The sequence below is a fragment of the Suncus etruscus genome, chromosome 5 (assembly GCF_024139225.1).
Source record: "Suncus etruscus isolate mSunEtr1 chromosome 5, mSunEtr1.pri.cur, whole genome shotgun sequence".
NCBI lineage: Eukaryota > Metazoa > Chordata > Mammalia > Eulipotyphla > Soricidae > Suncus > Suncus etruscus.
In genome coordinates, this window is record NC_064852.1 from 144,083,764 (window position 1) to 144,107,945 (window position 24,182).

The window sequence follows — 24,182 nt, forward strand, 5'->3', positions numbered from 1 at the left end:
CCAAATTTTGAAATAAAGATGGCGTTAAATCCCAGGACAATTCTTTCTCTCAACGTCAATGGACTAAATGCACCAGTTAAGAGACACAGAGTGGCTAAATGGATCAAAAAACTCAATCCAACCTTCTGCTGCCTACAAGAAACGCACCTGAATAGTCAGAACAAACATAGACTCAAAATAAAAGGCTGGAGAAAAGTTATCCAAGCAAACAACACCCATAAAAAAGCTGGAGTGGCCATACTAATATCAGATAATGCAAACTTTATACTCAGGAAGGTTGTAAGGGACAAAGACGGACATTTTATATTAATCAAGGGGTACGTAGAGCAGGAAGAATTCACTCTCCTAAACATATATGCACCGAATGAGGGGCCAGCAAAATATTTAATACAACTGTTGACAAATCTGAAAAATAATATCAACAACAACACAATAATTGTGGGGGACCTTAACACGGCTTTGTCAACACTGGACAGGTCAACCAGACTGAAACCCAACAAGAATATACTAGACCTGAGGAGAGAAATGGAAGAAAGAGGCCTAGTGGATATATATAGGACACTCCATCCCCAGAAACCTGGATACACATTCTTCTCCAATGTACATGGGACATTCTCCAGGATAGACTACATGCTGGCACATAAAACATACCTCCATAAGATCAAGAGGATAGAAATTTTGCAGACTACCTTCGCTGACCACAAGGCTCTGAAATTATTTGTGAACTCCAAAGGGACTCAGAAGAAACACTTTAACACCTGGAAGTTAAACAGCCTCATGCTCAATAACCAGTGGGTCCGAGATGAAATCAAGGAGGAAATAAAAAGGTTCCTGGAAACAAATGACAATAAAGACACAAACTCTCAGAACTTATGGGACACAGCAAAAGCAGTACTGAGAGGAAAATTTATAGCTTTGCAAGCACACATCAGGAAGGAAGAAGGAGCTTACCTGAGTAGCTTAATGACACAGCTAATAGAACTAGAAAATGCTCAACAAAAGGACCCAAGAATAGGAAGACAGAAGGAAATAACAAAGTTGAGAGCAGAAATCAACGAAGTGGAAACTCAAAAAACAATCCGAAAGATCAACGAAAGCAGAAGTTGGTTCTTTGAAAAAATAAACAAGATTGATAGACCACTGGCAAACCTAACAAAGAAAGAGAGAGAGAGAAACTTGATAACTCGTATCAGGAATGAAAAAGGAGAGATCACTACTGATATGACAGAGATTCAAAGGGTAATCAGAAACTACTTTGAAAAACTCTACGCCACTAAAAATGAGAACCTGGAAGAAATGGATAAATTCTTGGACTCTTATAATCTTCCACGGTTGAAGGAAGAGGATGTAGCATATCTAAACACCCCCATCACCATTGATGAAATTAAAACAGTAATCAAATGTCTGCCGAAAAACAAAAGCCCAGGTCCAGATGGATTCACTAATGAATTCTATCAAACTTTCCAAGAGGAACTACTGCCAATCTTGGCAAGACTCTTTCATGAAATTGAACAAACAGAAACACTCCCAAATAGCTTTTATGAAGCCAACATCACCTTGATACCTAAACCAGACAGAGACGCTACCAAAAAAGAAAATTACAGACCAATATCACTGATGAATGCAGATGCAAAGATCCTCAACAAAATCCTGGCAAATAGGATTCAATGCCTCGTTAAGAAGATCATCCACTACGATCAAGTAGGTTTCATCCCAGGAATGCAAGGCTGGTTTAACATCCGTAAATCTATCAACATAATACACAACATCAATAACAAGAAAAATAAAAACCACATGATCATATCAATAGATGCAGAGAAAGCATTTGATAAGGTCCAACACCCATTCTTGATCAAAACTCTCAGCAAGATGGGAATGGAGGGAACCTTTCTCAATATAGTGAAGGCCATCTACCACAAGCCAGTGGCAAATATTATCCTCAATGGAGAAAAACTGAAAGCCTTCCCTCTAAATTCTGGCACAAGACAAGGCTGTCCTCTCTCACCACTCCTATTCAACATAGCACTGGAAGTACTTGCTATAGCGATTAGGCAAGAAAAGGATATCAAGGGAATCCAGATAGGAAAGGAAGAAGTCAAGCTCTCACTGTTTGCAGATGACATGATACTCTACTTAGAAAACCCTAAAGACTCTATCAAAAAGCTTCTAGAAACAATAGACTCATATAGCAAGGTGGCAGGCTACAAAATTAACACACAAAAATCAATGGCCTTTTTATATACCAATAGTAATAAGGATGAAATGGACATTAAGAAAACAACCCCATTCACAATAGTACCACACAAACTCAAATATCTTGGAATCAACTTGACTAAATATGTGAAGGACCTATACAAAGAAAACTATAAAACTCTGCTCCAAGAAATAAGAGAGGACACACGGAAATGGAAACACATACCCTGCTCATGGATTGGCAGGATTAACATCATCAAAATGGCAATACTCCCCAAGGCATTATACAGATTTAATGCCATCCCTCTAAAGATACCCATGACATTCTTCAAAGAAGTGGATCAGACACTCTTGAAATTCATTTGGAACAATAAACACCCTCGAATAGCTAAAGCAATCATTGGGAAAAAGAATATGGGAGGAATTACTTTTCCCAACTTTAAACTGTACTACAAAGCAACAGTTATCAAAACAGCATGGTATTGGAATAAGGATAGGTCCTCAGATCAGTGGAATAGGCTTGAATACTCAGAAAATGTTCCCCAGACATACAACCATCTAATTTTTGATAAAGGAGCAGGAAATCCTAAATGGAGCAGGGAAAGCCTCTTCAACAAGTGGTGTTGGCACAATTGGATAGCCACTTGCAAAAAATTAAACTTAGACCCCCAGCTAACATCATGTACAAAGGTAAAATCCAAATGGATTAAAGACCTCGATATCAGCCCCGAAACCATAAGATATATAGAACAGCACATAGGCAAAACACTACAGGACATTACAGGCATCTTCAAGGAGGAAACTGCACTCTCCAAGCAAGTGAAAGCAGAGATTAACAGATGGGAATATATTAAGCTGAGAAGCTTCTGCACCTCAAAGGAAATAGTGCCCAAGATACAAGAGCCACCCACTGAGTGGGAGAAACTATTCACCCAATACCCATCAGATAAGGGGCTAATCTCCAAAATATACAAGGCACTGACAGAACTTTACAAGAAAAAAACATCTAACCCCATCAAAAAATGGGGAGAAGAAATGAACAGACACTTTGACAAAGAAGAAATACGCATGGCCAAAAGACACATGAAAAAATGTTCCACATCACTAATCATCAGGGAGATGCAAATCAAAACAACGATGAGATACCACCTCACACCCCAGAGAATGGCACACATCACAAAGAATGAGAATAAACAGTGTTGGCGGGGATGTGGAGAGAAAGGAACTCTTATCCACTGCTGGTGGGAATGCTGTCTAGTTCAACCTTTATGGAAAGCGATATGGAGATTCCTCCAAAAACTGGAAATCGAGCTCCCATACGATCCAGCTATACCACTCCTAGGAATATACCCTAGGAACACAAAAATACAATACAAAAACCCCTTCCTTACACCTATATTCATTGCAGCTCTATTTACCATAGCAAGACTCTGGAAACAACCAAGATGCCCTTCAACAGACGAATGGCTAAAGAAACTGTGGTACATATACACAATGGAATATTATGCAGCTGTCAGGACAGATGAAGTCATGAAATTTTCCTATACATGGATGTACATGGAATCTATTATGCTGAGTGAAATAAGTCAGAGAGAGAGAGAAAAACGCAGAATGGTCTCACTCATCTATGGGTTTTAAGAAAAATGAAAGACACCCTTGTAATAATAATTTTCAGACACAAAAGAGAAAAGAGCTGGAAGTTCCAGCTCACCTCAGGAAGCTCACCACAAAGAGTGATGAGTTTAGTTAGAGAAATAACTACATTTTGAACTGTCCTAATATTGAGAATGTATGAGGGAAATGTAGAGCCTGTTTAGGGTACAGGCGGGGGTTGGGTGGGGAGGAGGGAGATTTGGGACTTGGGTGATGGGAATGTTGCACTGGTGATGGATGGTGTTCCTTTTATGACTGAAACCCAAACACAATCATGTATGTAATCAAGGTGTTTAAATAAAAAAAAATTATGCATTAAAAAAAAAAAGAAAAAAAACAAAAACAAAAACAAAAAAAAAAAAAAGTGGTGGTTGTGTTCTGCCTTTCTACTAACAGGTCGATGGTCGATGTAACATTAACCATTCAGAGATCATAAATACTATGAAAAGGATTGTTTGATTCTTATCTATACACAGATACATAGGCCCTATTTATATATTTTATTATGATTCAAACAAATGTTTATATCTTACAGTTCTAGTAAAAACTTTGACTGCTAAGTCAAAGATCAATATTCTGGCTGATTCAGTGTCTAACATGAGTACCATTAAAATGAAAATAAGTTAGTCCTTTAGATGAGTCACAATAGGTCAAATTATGAGTGGTTTCATTTTGGAGTAATAGAAATCTACTGAGTAAATAGATGTTGGCCCTAAGATCATGCTTTTCCAGGCAGTGAAACATTTGAATGAGACTGGACCAATAAACCTGATAGATGTAATTATATTTCCAAAGGTTTCCAAGTAGGAATAAGATCACAGCCATAGTTTCCCAACCATAAGGTCATATGATTTTTTGTAAAGCCTGTTTAAAATTTTAAGCTGTATCCCTAGCAAGGAGTGGGGTCTTCTGCCTAATGTATGGTAGAAAAGTTGTAATGATCAAAACATTCGTAAATGTGGACATATGTTCTCTGGAGGGTGGGGGAGATTATTTCTTGAGAACCATTTGAAGACAACATCAATGTAGTTAGGATGCTTGTTTAATGTGTATCTGACCAGGTTTAATCTCAGCTGAACCAGGTTCAATTATATGGTTCCTTAAGTATTACTAGCTGCAGCCCTAGAAAACTCCAAGTTTAACTGGTTGACAGGGCAATATTTGGCATTATAGGGCCTTATCAGCAGAGCAATCTAGGCTCCTTGCACTGAATTATAAGTCAGATTGGCTCAAAATTGTTCAGGTCCCCGCACATCCTGAGTACTATTTGGTATGATGAAAGAGAAAGAGAAAGAGAAGAAAAAGAGAAAAGAAAAGAAAAAAGAAAAAAACAGGAAAGAAAAGGAAAAGTTAAGGGAAAGAAAGAAAGAAAGAAAGAAAGAAAGAAAGAAAGAAAGAAAGAAAGAAAGAAAGAAAGAAGGAAGGAAGGAAGGAAGGAAGGAAGGAAGGAAGGAAGGAAGGAAGGAAGGAAGGAAGGAAGGAAGGAAGGAAGGAAGGGAAGGAAGGAGGAGAGAAGAGAGAGAGAGAGAGAGAGAGAGAGAGAGAAAGAAAGAAAGAAAGAAAGAAAGAAAGAAAGAAAGAAAGAAAGAAAGAAAGAAAGAAAGAAAGAAAGAAAGAAAGAAAGAAAGAAAGAAAGAAAGAAAGAAAGAAAGAAAGAAAGAAAGAAAGAAAGAAGAAAAGAAGGAAAGAAGGAAAGAAGGAAAGAAGGAAGGAAGGAAGGACGAAAGAAAGAAAGAAAGAAAGAAAGAAGCAAAGAAAGAAAGAAAGAAAGAAAGAAAGAAAGAAAGAAAGAAAGAAAGAAAGACACAAAGAGAAAGAAAGAAAGAAAGAGAAAGAAAGAAAGAAAGAAAGAAAGAAAGAAAGAAAGAAAGAAAAAGAAAGAAAGAAAGAAAGAAAGAAAGAAAGAAAGAAATAGAAAGAAAAAGAAAAAAGTCAGAAATAGTAAACATTAGAATTGATTTGCTTAAAAATTAGCAATTTGTGTAGGGATATGGTCTTCAAACTTTTAATTTTAATTATTATAAGAAAGAAAGAAAGAAAGAAAGAAAGAAAGAAAGAAAGAAAGAAAGAAAGAAAGAAAGAAAGAAAGAAAGAAAGAAAGAAAGAAAGAAAGAAAGAAAGAAAGAAAGAAAGAAAGAAAGAAAGAAAGAAAGAAAGAAAGAAAGAAAGAAAGAAAGAAAAGGAAGGAAGAAAGAAAAGGAAGGAAGAAAGAAAAGGAAGGAAGGAAGGAAGGAAGGAAGAAGAGAAAAGAAAGCGATAGTAGAAGAGAAAGAAAAAGGAAGGAAAAGGAAAAGAAAGAAAGAAGAAAGGAAGAAAAATAAAAAAGAAAGGAAGAAAGGATGGGAGAAAGGATAGAAGAAATGAAGGAATGAAAGAAGGAAGAATGGAAGGATGTAAGGAAGGAAAGAAGGAAGAATGAAAGAATGGAAGAAAGAAATAAGGATGAAAAGGGAGGATGGAAGAAAGTATGGAAGGAAGAATGGAAAAAATGAAGAAGGATGGGAGGAAGGAAGGATAGAAGGAGGAAGGAAGGACAGAAGAAGGAAAGAAGGAAAGGAAGGTAGAAAGGAAGGAAGAAAAAGAAAACTTAAGTTTCCAGGAAATTGCCTCTACTCTTTCCTGGAATTTTAGAAATATAAGATATTACCAAGATTTTTACACATATGTATGGCTTGATTATGTATGAAACAATACTGTGTTTTGTATAAAGTTGTGTTAGACAAGAAGTAGATGAGTAGGTAATTATATCAAAGCAGAATATATAATTATAATTAATAAAATTATATTTAAATATATAGAAGAATCAGACAACCATTAATGATTTTCACAACCAACAAAGAATTATTGTGATTTTCAGTGCAAGAAGACAAAACAATAAAGCCCATGAGAAATTTCTCATTTTAGGCTATACACTTTTTTTGAGACTTTGTAGCTTCCATGGCCTTCAAAAGCCAATAAAGACAGTAGAACTGTCTCCTCTTGGAAAGGGGTTTGTTTATTCTACTTATCACTGGCCAAAGCTAACGATCTTAATGGTTTTAAAGAACTAAATATTTCACAGCCTTGGAAGGTTGGATTTGCAGATAGAGGGATCTATCTATAAATGAGCATGTGTCCTCATGAGAACCTTGACAGACAGTCAAAACTAACTTAAAAGCATTTAGACTTAACTATTTCTAAACATTGAACAGGGGGCACATAAAATGGTGACTTGCTTATCTTTTTCTCAGCTAAGATTACAGAATTTTCTGAAAAGAGGATATGCAATTTCTTATCCCCATAATTTCCCTGCCACATTTAAAAATTGTCTCCCAGCAATGATTTATAATCTGAAACTTTTGTGCAACCTTTGTAATTGAACCACCATGAGATACACAGTTAAATAATTGTTGATAGTTGTATTTCAATGTTTCAGCACCCATCTCTTCACCAGTGTTCCTAGTTTCCCTCCTGCCCCCCCCACATGATTTCATGTTATTTTAAATATATGTAACCTACTACTATCATCTTTGCATTCCCAGTACAAAAAGAAAGCATTATACAGTAATATTTCAATATATTAAGTAATAAGATGGAAGTATAAAGGACAAATATTAATAATATATTGAATTTTGAAGAAGTTGATTTTTAAATCATTTTAAATATCAAGTTCTTTGTACTATTTTCATTAACAAACAGTTTCATCCTCTTTTTGAAGCATATACCTTTCACAAAACTGAATTTTTTGTAGTATAGAATTATAAACTTCTCCTATCCTTTTACTATCTTTAGTGAGCCTCATTGGAATGGATAAGATTTATCACCTCTTTATTTAAGTTGACTCCCGTTGACTCTTAAGTTTCAGTGGCATTATTGTTAATGGAAATTTTTTAAGGTCCATTTCTTTTCTATCATTATTTGTGTATAAGAAGGCCGTTGATTTTTGCTTGTTAATTTTGTAGCCTGCTACTTTGCTATATGAATCTACTGTTACTGAAGCTTTTTGGTAGAGTCTTTATATAGTAGTCTATATATATATATATATATATATATATATATATATATATATAGTCTAAATATAGTAGTAACATGTAATCTGAAAATAGTGAGAACTTGACTTCTTCCTTTCCTGTCTGGATGCACTTGATATCTTTTTCTTGCCTATAAGCTATGAAAAGTACTTTCATTTAATGTTAAATAGGAGCCATGTCTTGTACATATTTTATAGGAAAGACTTTTAGTTTTTCTTCATTTAGTATAATATTAGTTATGGACTTGTTGTAAATGACCTTGACTATATTGAGAAAAGTTTCTTCCATTCCCATCTTGTTGAGAATTTTTATTATGAATGGGTGTTTGACCTTATTAAATGCTTTCTCTGTATCTATTGATATAATTATGTTTTCTTTTGTTGATATATTGTATTATTTTGATTTATTTACATTATATTGGTTAATTTACATCTTGCTTCTCTAGAATAAAACCTACTTGGTCATGGTAGGTTGATGAGGCATTGGATCTTATTTGCTAGGATTTTGTTGAGGATCTGTATTCATCAGAAATATTGGTCTGTAGTTTTTTTTTTCAGCATCTCTGTCTACTTTTGGTATCACTGTGTTGTTAGCTTTGCAAAATTATTTAGGAGTGTTTCTGTTTCTTCAATTTCCTGTAATATCCTGAAAAAGATTGATAGCAGCCCCACTTGAAAGGTTTGAATGTAAACTATTAGGCTGATTGAAATGAGTCAGAGGGAGAGAGATAGACACAGAATCATGTAACTCATCTGCGGGATTTAAGAAAAATAAAATACAGTATGATAATAATACTTAGAGGCAATAGAGATGAGCCTTGGAAAAACTAGCCCAAAGAATGGTCACCGCAAAGAGTGGTGACGACAGTTAGAGAATAACAACAGTAACAACCATCATGACAATGTAATAGAATGCCTGACTCGAATACAGGCAGGGGAAAAAGGAGGAGGAAGGCTGGGAGGCATTGGTGGCGGGAAGGTTGCACTGGTGAAGGAGTGTGTACTTTTTATGACTGAAACCCAACTACAAACATGTTTGTAACCGTGGTGCCTAAATAAAGACATTAAAAAATGAACACTGCCTTAAAAAATTATCATTTTTTACAGTAAACACTGTCAGTTTTAACAGACTTGAAGATGTTAAGCCACCAGGAATAGAGCAGCACTCAATGTAAGATTTCTTTTTAAAGCCACCCTGAGTATACCCTGTCTCAAGTGATGGCAATAGAGATGCTCATTTGAATTGGTGAAGCCTTCCAATTTCATGCAGTGCTGTAAGGAGCAGGTATGAGAATCACACTTCCACCTTTACCAATGACCAGCTGTGGCATCTTATCAAGTTAATTCAGTTCTATGATGTTTCTTCACCTGAAGAACTAAGCCAATGATATCTCCCCCTTAGCTTCAAATTTAAAATTTCCATGCGTTAATGGCTGTAGCACCCTTAGCACATGCGCCATATGCAAGCAATCTTTGTCATATTTCACCCCCCAGTAATAAAAATTCAATTTCATAGTGAGGACAGTTGATATGGAATTCTGAGGATATCTAGAAGGCTCATTGTAACATCAGTATTATTTGGTTTTCAAAAGCCCTATCACTCGGCCCTATTGCAAACCTTAGAAGTTGCTTTCTCGAGTTACTCACAATTTGAATGAATTTTGTTATGACATATTGTGAGCACTGAATCTAGGAGAGTAGAATTTGATTGTGAAATAACAAGAGATCTTTCTAGTTAAAGAATGTACTAACATATTTCTGGAAACTTAGTTGCATATTTATAAAATCTCCAAGCTAGTCTTGTAGCATCAGAAAAAAAAAAGAAATGTATATGCTTTATTCCTGGCACTGTTACAAATACTTTGCATCTATTAGCTTGTTTCAAAACTTGACACCAACATACTAGAGTTAGGCTTTATTGTAATTCCTTATTAAACACAGACAGGGGAAAGATAGGAGTTAAATAACCTGATAAGTTAACCTGGTTAGTAAGTATATAAAGATGATTACTTAGATGTTGTCATTTCTATTTCTTGCACAACTTACAAAAATATATTTACAGTATATAATTAGACTGATATCAGTTCATGATGTTACATACTGCATGGTACCACATCTCTCCAGTGTGTTCTCTCACTGACAGATTATTTACATATAAACAAGAAGTAAACAGAACACTACAAGGCATTTCTATATTTCCCATCCAATCTTGCAGCAAGTCATAGAAATGTCTACAGCAAATAGGGCTGATATCCTGCTCCATATTTTCATGGTTGCTAGTTCACTTCAATTTATAAAATTGTGATAAATGTACAATATTTTCCTTAGTTTATTTTGATCCTTACTAGAAGCATTTTGAAACTATGGAAGCAGGATTCATAAAATTTAGGCACAACCTCAAAATATAGGTGGATTAAAAAAACAACAAAACTAAACCCAGCAATATAAGCATTGATGGATAAGGGGTTGAAGAGATATTACAGCAGGTAAGGCAAAACAAGAATTGTCCTAGGTACATCTGTTTTATGTTCTCAGATGTCCTTAGTGAATTGAGTCAAGCTGTTTAACAACAGAGACCTGTACTTTAAAGCATCTTGAAAGGGCATTTTTTACTTTTTTGTTTCACTTCCTTTTCTGTGTGTTGTCTGAAGTTATTTTTAAAATAATTCGCCCCTACCTGTGGAGATTTTTTTTTTACTTTGGAAGGCTCAAATAATGTCTGCTGGGTACCAGGAGAGTTTCTCTCTCTCTCTTTCTCTCTCTCTCTCTCTCTTTCTCTCTCTCTCTCTCTCTCTCTCTCTCTCTCTCTCTCTCTCTCTCTCTCTCTCTCTCTCTCTCTCTCTCATTCTTAGAAGCTACATCTACATATCAGTTAAATCAGGCTATCAAAGACCAGGCTCTCTGAGAATAGCAGAAGTAACTTTGAGAAAGGACTTCAGATGCAAATCTTTATCTTTGGGATACTTTTCTTGTTAAATTTTTTTTATTAAAGTTTAGGTGACACTATTCATCATGTTATCATTTATGTTTTCCATGTACAAAGATATAGCACATTTAATACCACCATCAAAGTACCCAAAACCTCCCTCAACTTCACTTCTATCACTTACTCAGACTCATGTTGTCCATCTCAACATAACTTCAATATCTCATGGTGTTGATCAAGGTTTTTTTTTCTTTATTCTTACTACAGACTTACTACCAAGAAGCTCAGAAATAGGGGTGGGAGGTAGGTAGTGGAGTGGGGAAAAGCAAGATAGCAGTATTACACTAAGGCACAAATTCCTAAAGTAAAATATGTGTTTTCTTTAACAGTTTAGAGGCTGACAGCTATTTCTTAGTAAAAAAACTCTTATTTCTTATTGTCTTATTTCTTGTCTTATTTCTTATTTCTTGTCTTATTTCTTATTTCTTGTCTTATTGTCTTATTTCTTATTATTTCTTAGTGTCTAAGAAATGGGACTAAAAGAAAGGAAGTACTGAGCACAGTTCTGAACTTGAATGGCAACTTCAGCAAACACATCTGACAATGAACAAAGTAACCCCTGGATTTTCATACATATATAACAGGATGGCAATAGCCATGTATCAAAATGATTAAAAGTTTACATGAGATAATCTACATGAAAATGACTGACAGATATCTGGTAAATGTTAGTTTCCTCTTAGGTCTAAAAGTACTCCACAGCAAGTTGCCACCTCACAGAGAAAATGCCATGGACAATTCTCCTAATGATCCTGAATTTTACATGTAGAGATTTCTATTGCTCTGGTATATTATCCTCATAAAAATGTTCCAAATTTGTGTAGTCAAAAATAATTAAGTGCATATTTTATGTGTATGATTCGACTGACGAAAGAAAACTGAGGTTTGCAGGGGAAGTGTAGATGAAAATAAAGAGCAGGTAAGAAAATATAACACGTGCACATCATTGAACCAAAGATGTGATTTCAATTCAAGGAAAACACTTGGATGTGCCAATTATGTAACATTTTGCAAAGGCAAAACCAGATCAAACTTCCTGTGTCTATGCAGCAGCAACAGTCTCAAGCATAGAATATATTTTATATCTGACACCAGAATTATATAATATTCATCTGCCTTTTATGATTATCCTAGAGTCATATAGTTCATAATTAATTAATTTAATGTGCAGTCATGTTTGGGGGTCATATTCCCACTGACATCAAATCAGATCCTGGGCTTCACAAATACAAACGAAGGGCTCTACCATTGAGTCACATGCTAGCCCTATAACTAACTAATTTGATTAGAGACTTCAATAAAGTGAATTTTTATGGGTTTAATTACTTATAAAATGATGTGGCAAATTAAAGTCACATGCATGTATCTGAATAATTGATTCCCAGAATCTGAAGGCTGGACTCAGACTTTCTTTTCTTCTTAGAGCTTCAAGTTTCAAGACAGAGACCACATTTGTGATCTTACTGAAGCACCAAAAAGAAAAAGCTAATCCTCCATTTTATTCATTTCATAGAAACAGAGAATGTGCGCCTGAGAGATAACATGGCGGTAGGGTGTTTGCCTTCCATGCAGAAGGAAGGTGGTTCAAATCCCAGCATCCCATATGGTCCATTGAGCCTGCTAGGAACGATTTTGAGTGTAGAGCCGGAAGTAACTCCTAAGCACTGCCGGGAGTGACCTAACAACAACAAACAAACAAACAAACAAAAAAGAAACAGTAAATATATAGGGAACAGTGGCCCTGGATGACCTCTTTTATGGCCAATCTGGGGTTGTCGGGTTTTTTTGCAACAGTAAACATGGCTGAGTCCTCATACCAAATAGCACGTAAATTACAACTCTTGTATGTGTATGTGGGACTCATAATAGTGTCAGTGCCTAGCAAACTTCAGAACGTGTATAATTGACCATTGTCTATTCTTTTCCAGCATTTCTTTTGTCCTCTCTTTGACTCACTTTATTCAACACGATACTTTCGGTTCTACCTATATTTACAGTGAACTATAGAATTGCATCTTTCTCATACCTGAGTAATAGTTCATTATGCATATATATGTATGTATATATGTGTATATATATCATGCTTTCTATGTCACTCAACTGTTTTTGGATATTTGGGTTTTATCCAGATTTTGGTGGTTGTGAAGAGTACTGCAGTACACATAGTGCAAATATCTTCTCAAGGTAATCTTTTCCTGCTCTTGGGGTAGATGCCAAAAATGAACTAGTTATAGTTTATATGGAAGTTCTCTTCCCATTTCTAATAGGTCTTCATACTGTTTTCCATTGAGGCAAAACCAGACATTTCCAATAGTAGTTTCTATAACACCAAATAATCCCTGAATTGTCTGGTTTTTTTAATCTTGTTTCTATATCATCATCATATAATGTGAGCTTATACCTCATTGTGATTTTCTTTTGCCTAATGGTAAGTAATGAAGAGCACTTTTCCCATATATCTATTAAACATCTGCATGTCTTTTTTGAGGAAGTAGCTATTCATCTCATATCCACATTTTTTCAGTGGGGTGACTTGTAAGATCTGTGGTGAACTAATATTTTCCCAGTCATAAAGTGTCATTTTATTTTAGTTATACTTTCTTCTGGAATACAGAAGCTTCTCAGTACATTGGTATTCTCATGTTTATTTTTATTTCTGTTTTCTTAAGTAACAGCAATCAGTCATTGAAAATATCTCTGAAATCAATATTATGGAGAATTCTATTTATTTTTATTCAATTAAATGGTCTAATATTGAGGAATTAATCAATTTTACTTTTGTGTAAAATAAGATATGAATCTAGACTAACATATTTTAAAAAGACTATTCTGCTTTTTTCTTCCTTTCTTATATCTTTCCTTTCTTTCTTCCTCTCTTCTTTCTGTCTTTTCTCTCTTCTTTTCTTTCTTTCTTTTTATTTCTTTGTTTCTTTCTCTTTTTTTCTCTATTTCTCTCTTTTGTTTGTTTGTTTATTTCTTTTTTCTTTCAGGGAGATACATATGGTAGTGCTCAGTGCTTACTTCTGTCAGGTTCAAGGGACCTTATGGGACACCAATTAAAATCTATTTATCTTTGTGCAAGGAAAATGCCCTACTCACTATGGTATCCTTCTGTCCTCCACTTTAAAATTTTTTTATTTAAATGCCATGTTTTAAAGGTCATTCATAAATACAGTTGGTTTTATTCTCACAGTTACAAGATGTTCATGACTTAGTTTTGTCTTCAGTGTGCCAATTGTTGAAAGATTCAACACAAGCAAAATTAAATGTTCTTTCTTAAAAATTAGCACTTGCACAAAGGAGACTTTGGTGTAAGAGATTCTTTAAAATAGTCTCAGACCCTGAGTATTATCTCCTTAGGAAATTTGAATATCAATCCATTATTTGCTTACATTTTGCTGACTAGGTGAAAGAGTCTGGCAAATTACTATACTTTTGACTATGTAGTTTTTTAATTCCATGAATTTATCTAAATCCATTTAAAAATAAAAACTTTACACGGTCAATGAATCACTCTTTTTGTACTCAACAAAGTATTAAATGTAGGTGGATCATCTCTGAACCAAGAAGGTGAGTGATATTGCAATTACCACAGCCTTTCATTGTTATATTAATAAAAATGTAATATTTCTTTTTTTAATATATTTTATTTCAACACCTTAGTTACCAACATGATTGTGGTTGGTAAGATGACACCACCTCCCATCACCAGTGCAACATTCCCATCACCAATGTCCCAAATATCCCTCCTCCCCTCCCCGCCCTCACCTGTACTCCAGACAGGCATTCTATTTCCCTCATATATTCTCATTGTTAGGATAGTTCTCAAGGTAGTTATTTCTCTAACTAAACTCATCACTCTTTGTGGTGAGGTCCTTGATGTGGGCTGTAACATTCAGCCCTCCTCTCTTTTTGTCTCTGAAAATTGTTGAGAAATGTCTTTCATTTTTCTTCAAATCCATTCTCCGTCTTTATCTCTCTCTCTGACTTATTTCACTCAGCATAGTAAATTCCATGTACATCTATGTATAGGAAATTTTCATGACTTCATCTCTTCTGACGGCTGCATAGTATTCCATTGTGTATATGTTCCACAGTTTCTTTAGCCATTCATCTGTTGAAGGGCATGTTGGTTGTTTCCAGAGTCTTGAAATATTTCTATTAAAACTATCATTAGATAAAACAAAGTGATGGGAAGGATTATTGATCAACATCAAACAACTGATCACCAAAAATTTATTAGAGCCCTCCTAAGTTAAGAACTTCTAATAAATATCTAATAATCTAATAAGTAGAAAGCCTGTCTAGAGTACAGGCCAGTGTGGGGTGGGGAGGAAGGACACTTGGGATATTGGTCATGGGAATGTTGCACTGGTAAAGGATTTATATACATATACTTTTTTTAAAAAATCAAAAAAAAAAAAAAGAAAAAAGAAAAAAGAAAAGATAAGATAAGGCCTCCTAATTCTTACCACAGGCTGTGTTCTTTACACTGACTGTATAGAAAGAGGAGGTACAGTAAATGCACCCCATATACACCTCAACACAGGTCCTTTGCCTGGTCTGTATTGTAAATTGGGGGACAAAAAAAAGAACTTCTAATAAGTATCAACCTCTACTAAGTACAAAAAAATGTTCAAACAGATACAGGATAACTTCAAGTTGTCTATCATTTGGCTTCTTAGTAGATTATGAAGCAAGGAACAGAAAGACCAATATATAGTGGAATTGACATCCAATTGTTAAACTTTAGTATCCCCATCATAAACCAAAAATCTCAGTCCTAAATCCCATATCTAAAACAAGATTAGAATCTGCTCCCATCTGCCATTGCAGGTCCTGAACTCCCTGCTGTCTCTCGCCCCATCTCAGCATTGTCCAGAAAGGGACTTTCTGATTACCTCCTCTTGCCAAAACATGTGGATGCTAGCACCTGTGCAAAGACAGTTCTATATATATATATATTTTCAGGTAGATTGGACGTAGAACTTCTTTCTCTTAGAAAATATACAACTCAAAACTCAGCTGATCAAATAAATGAATTAGTTGGCAATATTTTTTTTCCTCATTTGGGCTTCTGACCCGTCTATTCCTGACAGACCCTGTAGCTACTTGGAGCCGGTGGACAGGAAGGCGATGAGGCCTGATGCTGTGCTGATGGTCAGGATGTAGTTCACAGTGGGGTTGAAGTTCTTCAGGACAAAGAAGGAGGCATCAGCACCAGCAATAGGAAGAGTGTGTTGTTGCAGAATGGCTTCATAGTCTGCCACCTCGTTCTTCTTCCATAGGATCCTCTCATCCTTCTCCTTCAGGGACAGCTTCCTGTTATCAGCCTCTGAAAGTTTGCGTGTCACCACCCGGGATACGGAGTCCTCCTGTTTCTGTGCCACCTTGTGTTTGAGAACGAACTTGATGTTCTTGTAGGCAAAGGCTACCAGGTATGCATTCACGAGGGTCACCACGCTGTAGAGAATGGCCGACTACAGGAGGTCCATGTGCCATATTCGCCAGTACAACCAGATAGAGGTGGCCAACATGATGAAGGCATTCCCAAAGAAGAGCGTGGACGACTTGGCCCAGAGGTTGTGGCCTAAATCCTGCAAGAGCAGGTCCTCCTACGACTGCTCCTTTGAGTTGCATTTGGGCGCCATAGCCGGGCTGCTCACGGAATCTAGTTGGCAATATTTCTATCATACTTAGATAACCTCACTTGCTTAAGAAAATAAACTCTAAAGCAGATATAGCTCTAGCCACCTTGTATACAATCTCTTCAATAGATAACTTTGTTAAACAACCCACCATTCTAACCCGCTAAACTCCACTATTAAAACCTACTAAATTTGAAGACTAATAGTGAAACTAAGAAAGACTGAAACTGGGGGCATGGAGAGAAACCCTGGCAAAGTTCCAAGCCCCCAAAATGCCTGAGTCTTATAAATGAGAACCTAAAATAAACACTTAATATTTTAGCAACTGAAATAAAAAAAAAAGTGATGTGCCTGTAAAATTAAGAAAACTGTAAGTAAACAATTCAGCCAACTTAAAGAAGAAATCTTTCAGACGATACGAAAATCCATATAAATAAAACTGAAAAAACTAAAAAACGTATTAGGAAACCATAGTAGCAGATTTATATAGGCGGAGAACTGCATAGATGAACTTGAAACAAGCAACAAGCCAACATCAATAAAGAAGTTAAAAAAGAAAGGAAAGACAGAACAAAGCAAGAAAATTTAAGGTATTCCAGAAAGGAAGGAAAAGGGGAAAGGGGAAGAGGGAAGAATAGGTAATGGAGATAATAGCAGAGAACTTTCCCACTCTTTGGAAAGAGGCTGCTATACAAATCCAAAGAGCAAAAAGAGTACCAAACAAAATAAACACAATAACACCAATCCAAATGACAAAACCAACAAAATAAACCCAACAACACCAATCCAAATGACAAAATCAAAGAGTACCAACAAAATAACCCCAACAACACCAATCCAAATGACCAAATCAAAGAGAGATGGACTCTTCAAAGCAGTAAGGGAGAAGAAAAACTTTTTATATAAAGGAAAAAACATAAGAATTAAACCAGATTGCCCATTTGAAACAATTAAGGCAAAAAAAGAATAAAATAACATATTTAAACTACTGAATGAAAGAAACTTTCACCCTAGAGTTCACTGTCCAGATAACCTCTCATTTATATAGAAGGGAATTAAAAAAATATTCTTAAATAAATAAGAACTCACAACATTCATGCTATCCAAACCGACTCTATATGAACTACTCAATGATCAATAACCAAATTCCCAATTGTAACAGCAACAACTTTTATACAATATAATGCCACAAAAGTCCTTTCTGTCAATAGTTTACTTAAATATCAATGGACTTAACTGTCTTATCAAAAGGCACAGAGTGGCAGGTTGATCAGAAAACAAAACCCACCATCTACTGTCTGCAGGAAACACACTTAAAATTTCAGGATGGACATGGGCTCAGAGTAAAAGGATTGGAATAAATTATACAAGCTACTGGCAAAACAAGAAAAAGGCTGGAAAGTACATACTTATGTCAGACCAAATTGCATTCAACTTCAATAAAATACTTAAAGATAAGGATGGACACTATTTAGTCATCAGGATAATAATAGACTAAGAAATACTAAGTCTGGTCAATATTTAAGAACCAAATTTAGAATCAGAATAATATGCAAGTCTTTTGCTCACAAACCTACAGAAACATAGATGGAAACATGAGTGAGAAATTTCAACACTCCACTGGACAGATCAACTAGGAAGAACACTAGCAAAAATATAACAACCCTAAATGAGAATCTAGAAGAGGTGGGTCTAATGGATCTATGCAGGGCTGTTCATCCTCAAATAGTTGAATATACATTCTTCTCAATTACACATGAACCTTATCTAGGGTAGGCCACATTTTAGATCACAAGATTACTTTACATAAATTCACAAATACAAGAATTATACCAAACACACTATTAGATCAAAATGCCACAGAGATCTAGATTAACAGTAAAAAGATGTGAAGAAAATCTAACATCTATAGACTAAGCAACTGCTTCTCAACATATCTCATATCTCAACATATTAACATATCTTGATCAGAGGAAATCAGGATTAATGTGTTTAATAATAATGAAGAAACAAATTACCAAAATCACAGAAAATGCAGTAATTATGAGAGAACTCATAGCAATACAGGCCTAGATAAGGAAAGAAAAAAATGAAAAAAATTTAAAAAACCTAAAGGCATACATTAAATTTCTGGAAAAGCAACAGCAAAGGAATCAAAACATAGCAGCAGAAAAAAAATAAAAACCAGACCAGAAAACAACAATATAGAAACAAGGAAAAAATGCAAAAATTGATGAAACCGTGAGTTGTTTTTTGTAAGAATAAACAAGATAAACAAACTGTTGGCAAGACTCACAAGGAAAAAAGGAAAATGCTCAAATAAATTAGATCAGAAATGAAGGAAGGAAGATTACAACAAACCTCAAGAAATCCAAGACATTATGAAACTTACAATAAATAACTATTCTGTTAAGCTAGAAAACATAGAAGAAATGGACATATTGCCGGGAAATATAATCTCCTAAAACTTAAAGAGGAAGTAGAATACCTAAAAAGGCTAATTGCATGAAAAGAAATTGAAACAGTAATTAAGAAACTCCCCAAAATAAAAAAAGTCCAGGACCAGATGGGTTTATGGGTGAGTTTTAACAAACATAAAGAGGAAACTATTTTTGATCCTTAAACTCTTCCAAAATATTAGAAACTATGAAACTAACATCATACTCATTCCCAAATCTGACAGAGATATTACCAAGAGAGAAACTAGACAAATCTCAGAGACCTTATTGGCTAATTTCAATGTATAGAGTCTGTATTCCTCTCATTGCACTGAAAAATGCAGCATCATGATAATTTACCATTAAATTCCTGCCATTTCTCTGTGAAGCTTAACTGTGGAAGTTAGTATGTGCCTTCCTTAGGTTCTTGTTCCTCACCCTGATCCATGCTAGTTCTTCCCTGCAAAAGAAGCCAAGAGAACCAGAAAAAATATTGGGCAAATTATTATGAATCAATACTAATAAAAATTTTTGGTAGTTAGGGAGTTCTTAGACTGATTGTCACATGTTCAGGTTTTTTTCCTACAAATTTTTAAAGACCCTCATCTTTGGTCCCTTACTTCCTTTTTCTCTCTTTGTTTCAAGTTCTTTATACTATTTCCTAAAGTTAGGTCCTTTCTTTATTAAAAACAAACTAAATGTTGTTAAGTTATGAAAACCTTCAAGAGAGATGTTTTTAAATGATGATCTCTATACAATGAAGGTGCCGCCCAAAGTCAACTGAACAAACAGATGATTTGATAAATGATTAGATTGTTTTCAGGTATTATTAGGCAACAGGCTTTCCAACATTACCCATCAAAAGTAGCAGATGCTTGGGGCCGGAGCAATAGCACAGTGGTAGGGCATTTGCCTTGCACGTGGCCGACCCAGACCCAAGGACAGACTTGGGTTTGATCCCCAATGTCCCATATGCTCCCCCCTCCGGAGCCAGGGGCTAAACGCATAGCCAGGAGTAAAACCTGAGCATCACCAAGAATGGCCCAAAAACAAAAACAACAGCAACAACAAGAAATAGCGATGTTTTTGGGTTATCTTCGCCGTTTTTAATACTTTCAATATTATTAGTGACAACGTCATCAGAATTGAAGGGCATCCTACCTATAACCCTAGGCCATAGTTTCTTTTATGATCCCAACTAACTCAGGCCCATAAGACTAATGGGCCAAATTTGAGAAGAAAATCTCATTCTCACCCACCTCTTCCAACTATACGTCTTTTATGTGCATAATCTTTTAAACCTAAAATACTCTTTCTGAGATTTCCTCCTAGTCCTTACATTTGGTTGATTATGATTTTCACTTCAGTTGCACAAACAATACAGACTAAAGGAAGTGTTCCTTAGTGCCCCGCATAGGTAATTTTCTTCTATCATGGTGAATTTATTTGCCAAATAAATTACTCTAAATGAAAAAATATATATGCAAATTAAATTGAACAACTCCATATATCTTTATTTATAATTGCCTTCTGAGAGAGACTCATTAACTCAGAAACAGTAATATTTAGAGTGAAAAATATCTGTACTATAAAGCAATAAGTATATAAAGTTTATGAAAAGCCAAGTACAAATCTACCAACTCTAGTTTTTCAAGCAATAATCTTTAAAAAATCTTTTGGAATAGCACACTTCTAAATTGGGCCAATGCTGAAATATTTTCCTATTTTGGAATGAAAGTCACTGTACTAAGACCTAGTAATATGAAATGTCAAAAGTAAATTTTTCTCCAAGACCATAAATTTAATATAATGCCATAGTTTAGAAGATTACAGCATATCTAAAATCTAATAAATATTCTCCATAATATGTATCTAATTTTAAGTAAACTTTGCCAATTCTTTCATTAAATATAGGAAAGAATTTTGGACAAAAATTATTCAAAAAATAAAATGTATTGTTGTATGCCCACAGTAAAAGTTCAAGTGGTATCATAATATGAGAATTTTAACTAATATTATTCTGTTTGATTTGATATAATCCTATGAAATAAAGGTATTTATTATTTATTTATTTACAGTTATTAAATGCATAGGGAATATTTGAGTGGCAAGCTATGATGTGCTCCTTTTGTTCCTCTTTAGGATCACTAGGCTCTTTTCCTCATCAGCTGGGAGTGCTGTCTGAAAGTGACCCTCTAAAGTTAACCTTCGAGAACAATCATCCCAGTCAAAGGAAGACACTTTGCTTATATATATCAACCACCACTTAAACTTTTATATTTATACATTAGCCTCTACTTCTGATATAGAAAAATTCCTGTATCATAACCCCATTCTAATATAGGAATATAGAAGCCCAGCCATTTTGCACTACTTCTAAAATATCTCAGTACAAGAGCATTCTAGGACCTATTGAGGTTCGCTGGGCCATCACCATGTCAACTTCTCCATTTGCTCAACTCTGTTTCCTTGAAGTATGGAACTTCAAGGTGTTTCCTAATACATGTCATTCACATTAATATCCATGAAGAATAGACTTCGAAAGAAACCAAGTCTAATTAGTCTAAATATGTTGGACTCAAGTAGTTGAAATGGTACTGGTAGAAAATGGGTTAAAAATGAAAGTTTTCTATTCAGTGACCTCATCTGATTCTGCCCACCTTAGGGCATTGGTTTATGAAGACAGGAAGGCTGAATAAGTGGGTTTATTTGCGGGACAGTTAACCTCTCAGATGAACAATCAAAATATCCATTAATGGGGCCGGAGAGATAGCACAGCGGTAAGGCATTTGCCTTGCATGCAGAAGGACAGTGGTTTGAATCCTGACATCCCACATGGTCCCCTGAGCCTGCCAGGGACAATTTCTGAGCTTAGAGCCAGGAGTAGTCCCTGAACACTGCTGGGTGTCATCCAAAAACCAAAACAAAACAGAACAAAAAAACATCCATCAATGTAATAATAATCTTTGTGTTAATTCTTTCCTAGATTAAAAGAGCCTCTATGTAAATGAAATAAGATGTTCATAGACTTAAATAAATCACTGAAATTTTCATTGAGTCACTGACTTCTTTGAACTCTCATTGGAAATAGGTGTTGTGTTTTTGTTGAAACTCCTGACCCTTAGATTGTACAAAACTTCCCAGAGAAATAAATAGCAATTTATTAAGCAAATTTATTACTCTTGTTATGTGTTTTATTGAAAATTAATGAACAATTTGTATTATTTTTCTTTCATTTAGGAGGTGTCAATATATGTTCAACCACTAATATATGTGTGTTTATAATAGTGTCTTGTAATATTATTCTAAGACAATTTTTATTAGACTGGTGCAAGTCTCAGAACATTCTACTAGTTCTGAATATTCTATAAATTCTTTATTTAGGATATAAACACAAGTGTATATTTTGCTTATATTTTGCATCTCTTTGATTCTAGAATTTGTGCATTCATTCATTCATTCAACATTTCTACTAGGGATCTGCCATGATGCATAGGCTTTGATATGTATAAATAAATTTATTTTTGTAAAATAATAGTATTTAATGCTTATCTGCATTGAAAATTGAAATCAATTAAATTTTGGAGCTCTCTCTTTGATACTCCTAAAAGCCTTACTCTTTATGTAACTTCTATGTTAATGCTGCTAAAATTTTGCCACCTAGGTTACCAGCCTCAAGTGATAAATATTTCATCTTTCTTCCTTTTTCTTATACATTTATGTCAAGAACACATCTTATTCTTAATGTGAAATCTTACAGTTAGATTTTGTAAACCATTATTTTTTTCTGAAAGCTCATTATTTTTTGTTGTACATTTTCTTGTAGAACATTTTTAGCTTCAAGTTTTCATTGTTCAATATTTATGTTTATTTTAAATAAACATTTAAAACATTTATTTTAAATAAACATCACAGTGATTTTAGTGAGCAGTCAGCACCATACATGAATTTGTGTATGTGATGATAACTTAAAAGACATACTCTCATAAAGGACAGGGAAAGAGTTCAGAGGACAAGGGCACATCTCTTGCAAGTATGAGACTCCTATTTTGATCCACAGCACTACACGGCTTCTCAAGAACTAGCAGGAATAACCCTGGTGGCTCCCAGGACCACAAGGCCCGACTAGTACTGCATTGCTAGCCAGGTAGGCTGTCACTAGATGTAACCTCTGGCTGATTACCCAATCCTGTTTAAGACTTTAAAAAAGCAAAATAATGCTTTTCCTAAAGACAGGTGGGGTGAGGGAAATTGGTGACATTGGTGGCAGAAAAGTTGTCCTGGTGAAGGGAAGTGTACATTAGATGTCTGAAACCCAACGATGAACATTTCTGAAACCACTGTGCTTAAATAAATTATTTACAAAAATAAAAAGCAAACTGATTGACTTACCTAACAACATTCAAATAGCCAATACAGCATTATTAATGAGAATTACAATGCTATACATTATACTTTTATGGCTTGTTTATTTGATAACTAAAAGTGCCTATTGATCATTACTTTTCAATAAATTTTCCTGTAAATAGCAGGAATCAGCCAAATATTCAGCCCACAACTTGCATGACTTCTCCAAATGAGCATAATTATCTTTCAAAACCTTCTGATACTGATCACCAGAGAAAACTCAGCTTGTGATCTGACTTTGTAGAATACGCCTCTACCTCTGACATCCTGTGCTCTCTAGTAACCGAGTCTGTTAGGAGTAAAATGTTTTAGTTACACCTAGAACTAGAACTAGAAATTCCTGCTAATGTCTCTTTCCCTTTTATCTCTGAAATATTCTGAAAAGCTACAGATGCACAGTATTATAAGGATGTTATTACTCTTATTACTTCATTGAGTAATGTAGTAAATTGAGGCTAAAATGAGACAAGCAATTTGCTCAAAGGTATGGTGGAAATTTTTGGATACAAATTGTTATTTCCAAAATATATATTCTTCTTTATGACATCATACTGTCCTATTTGATATAAGACCCGAAGCTTTAGAGAATGTGTCTAGCCAAATAAAGAAGCCAATCAGAGTTTGTGGGTTTGGACTTCCAAAGTGAACTCAAACATTTTTGGCATTTGCACGCTCTTTGTGGTGAGCAAAATACAAACTTCTATTTGAAAAAGGGGGGAGTGGTCTAAATGGCTTCAAGGTTTTTGAACTTCAAATAATTTTTACCGAACAAGAGTACAATCACTGAAACGTATCCAGGTTTTTAAAAATTACATGGATTTGACAGCAATCTGATTCAAAAATACCCA

The 24,182-nt window shown here is 34.9% G+C and overlaps 1 protein-coding gene, 1 non-coding gene and 1 pseudogene across 2 annotated transcripts in view; 1 reads left to right on the plus strand and 2 right to left on the minus strand.

Moving 5' to 3' along the window:
• The window catches only part of ENY2 (ENY2 transcription and export complex 2 subunit), an 851,639-nt gene that overhangs the window by 664,605 nt on the left and 162,852 nt on the right, over positions 1 to 24,182 (minus strand). The window lies entirely within an intron of this gene.
• On the plus strand, positions 15,297 to 15,429 carry LOC126010021 (small nucleolar RNA SNORA51). Its single transcript, XR_007496162.1, has one exon. It is a non-coding gene; the product is annotated as a small nucleolar RNA SNORA51 (small nucleolar RNA).
• LOC126009481 (translocon-associated protein subunit gamma-like) lies at positions 15,897 to 16,492 on the minus strand (annotated as a pseudogene).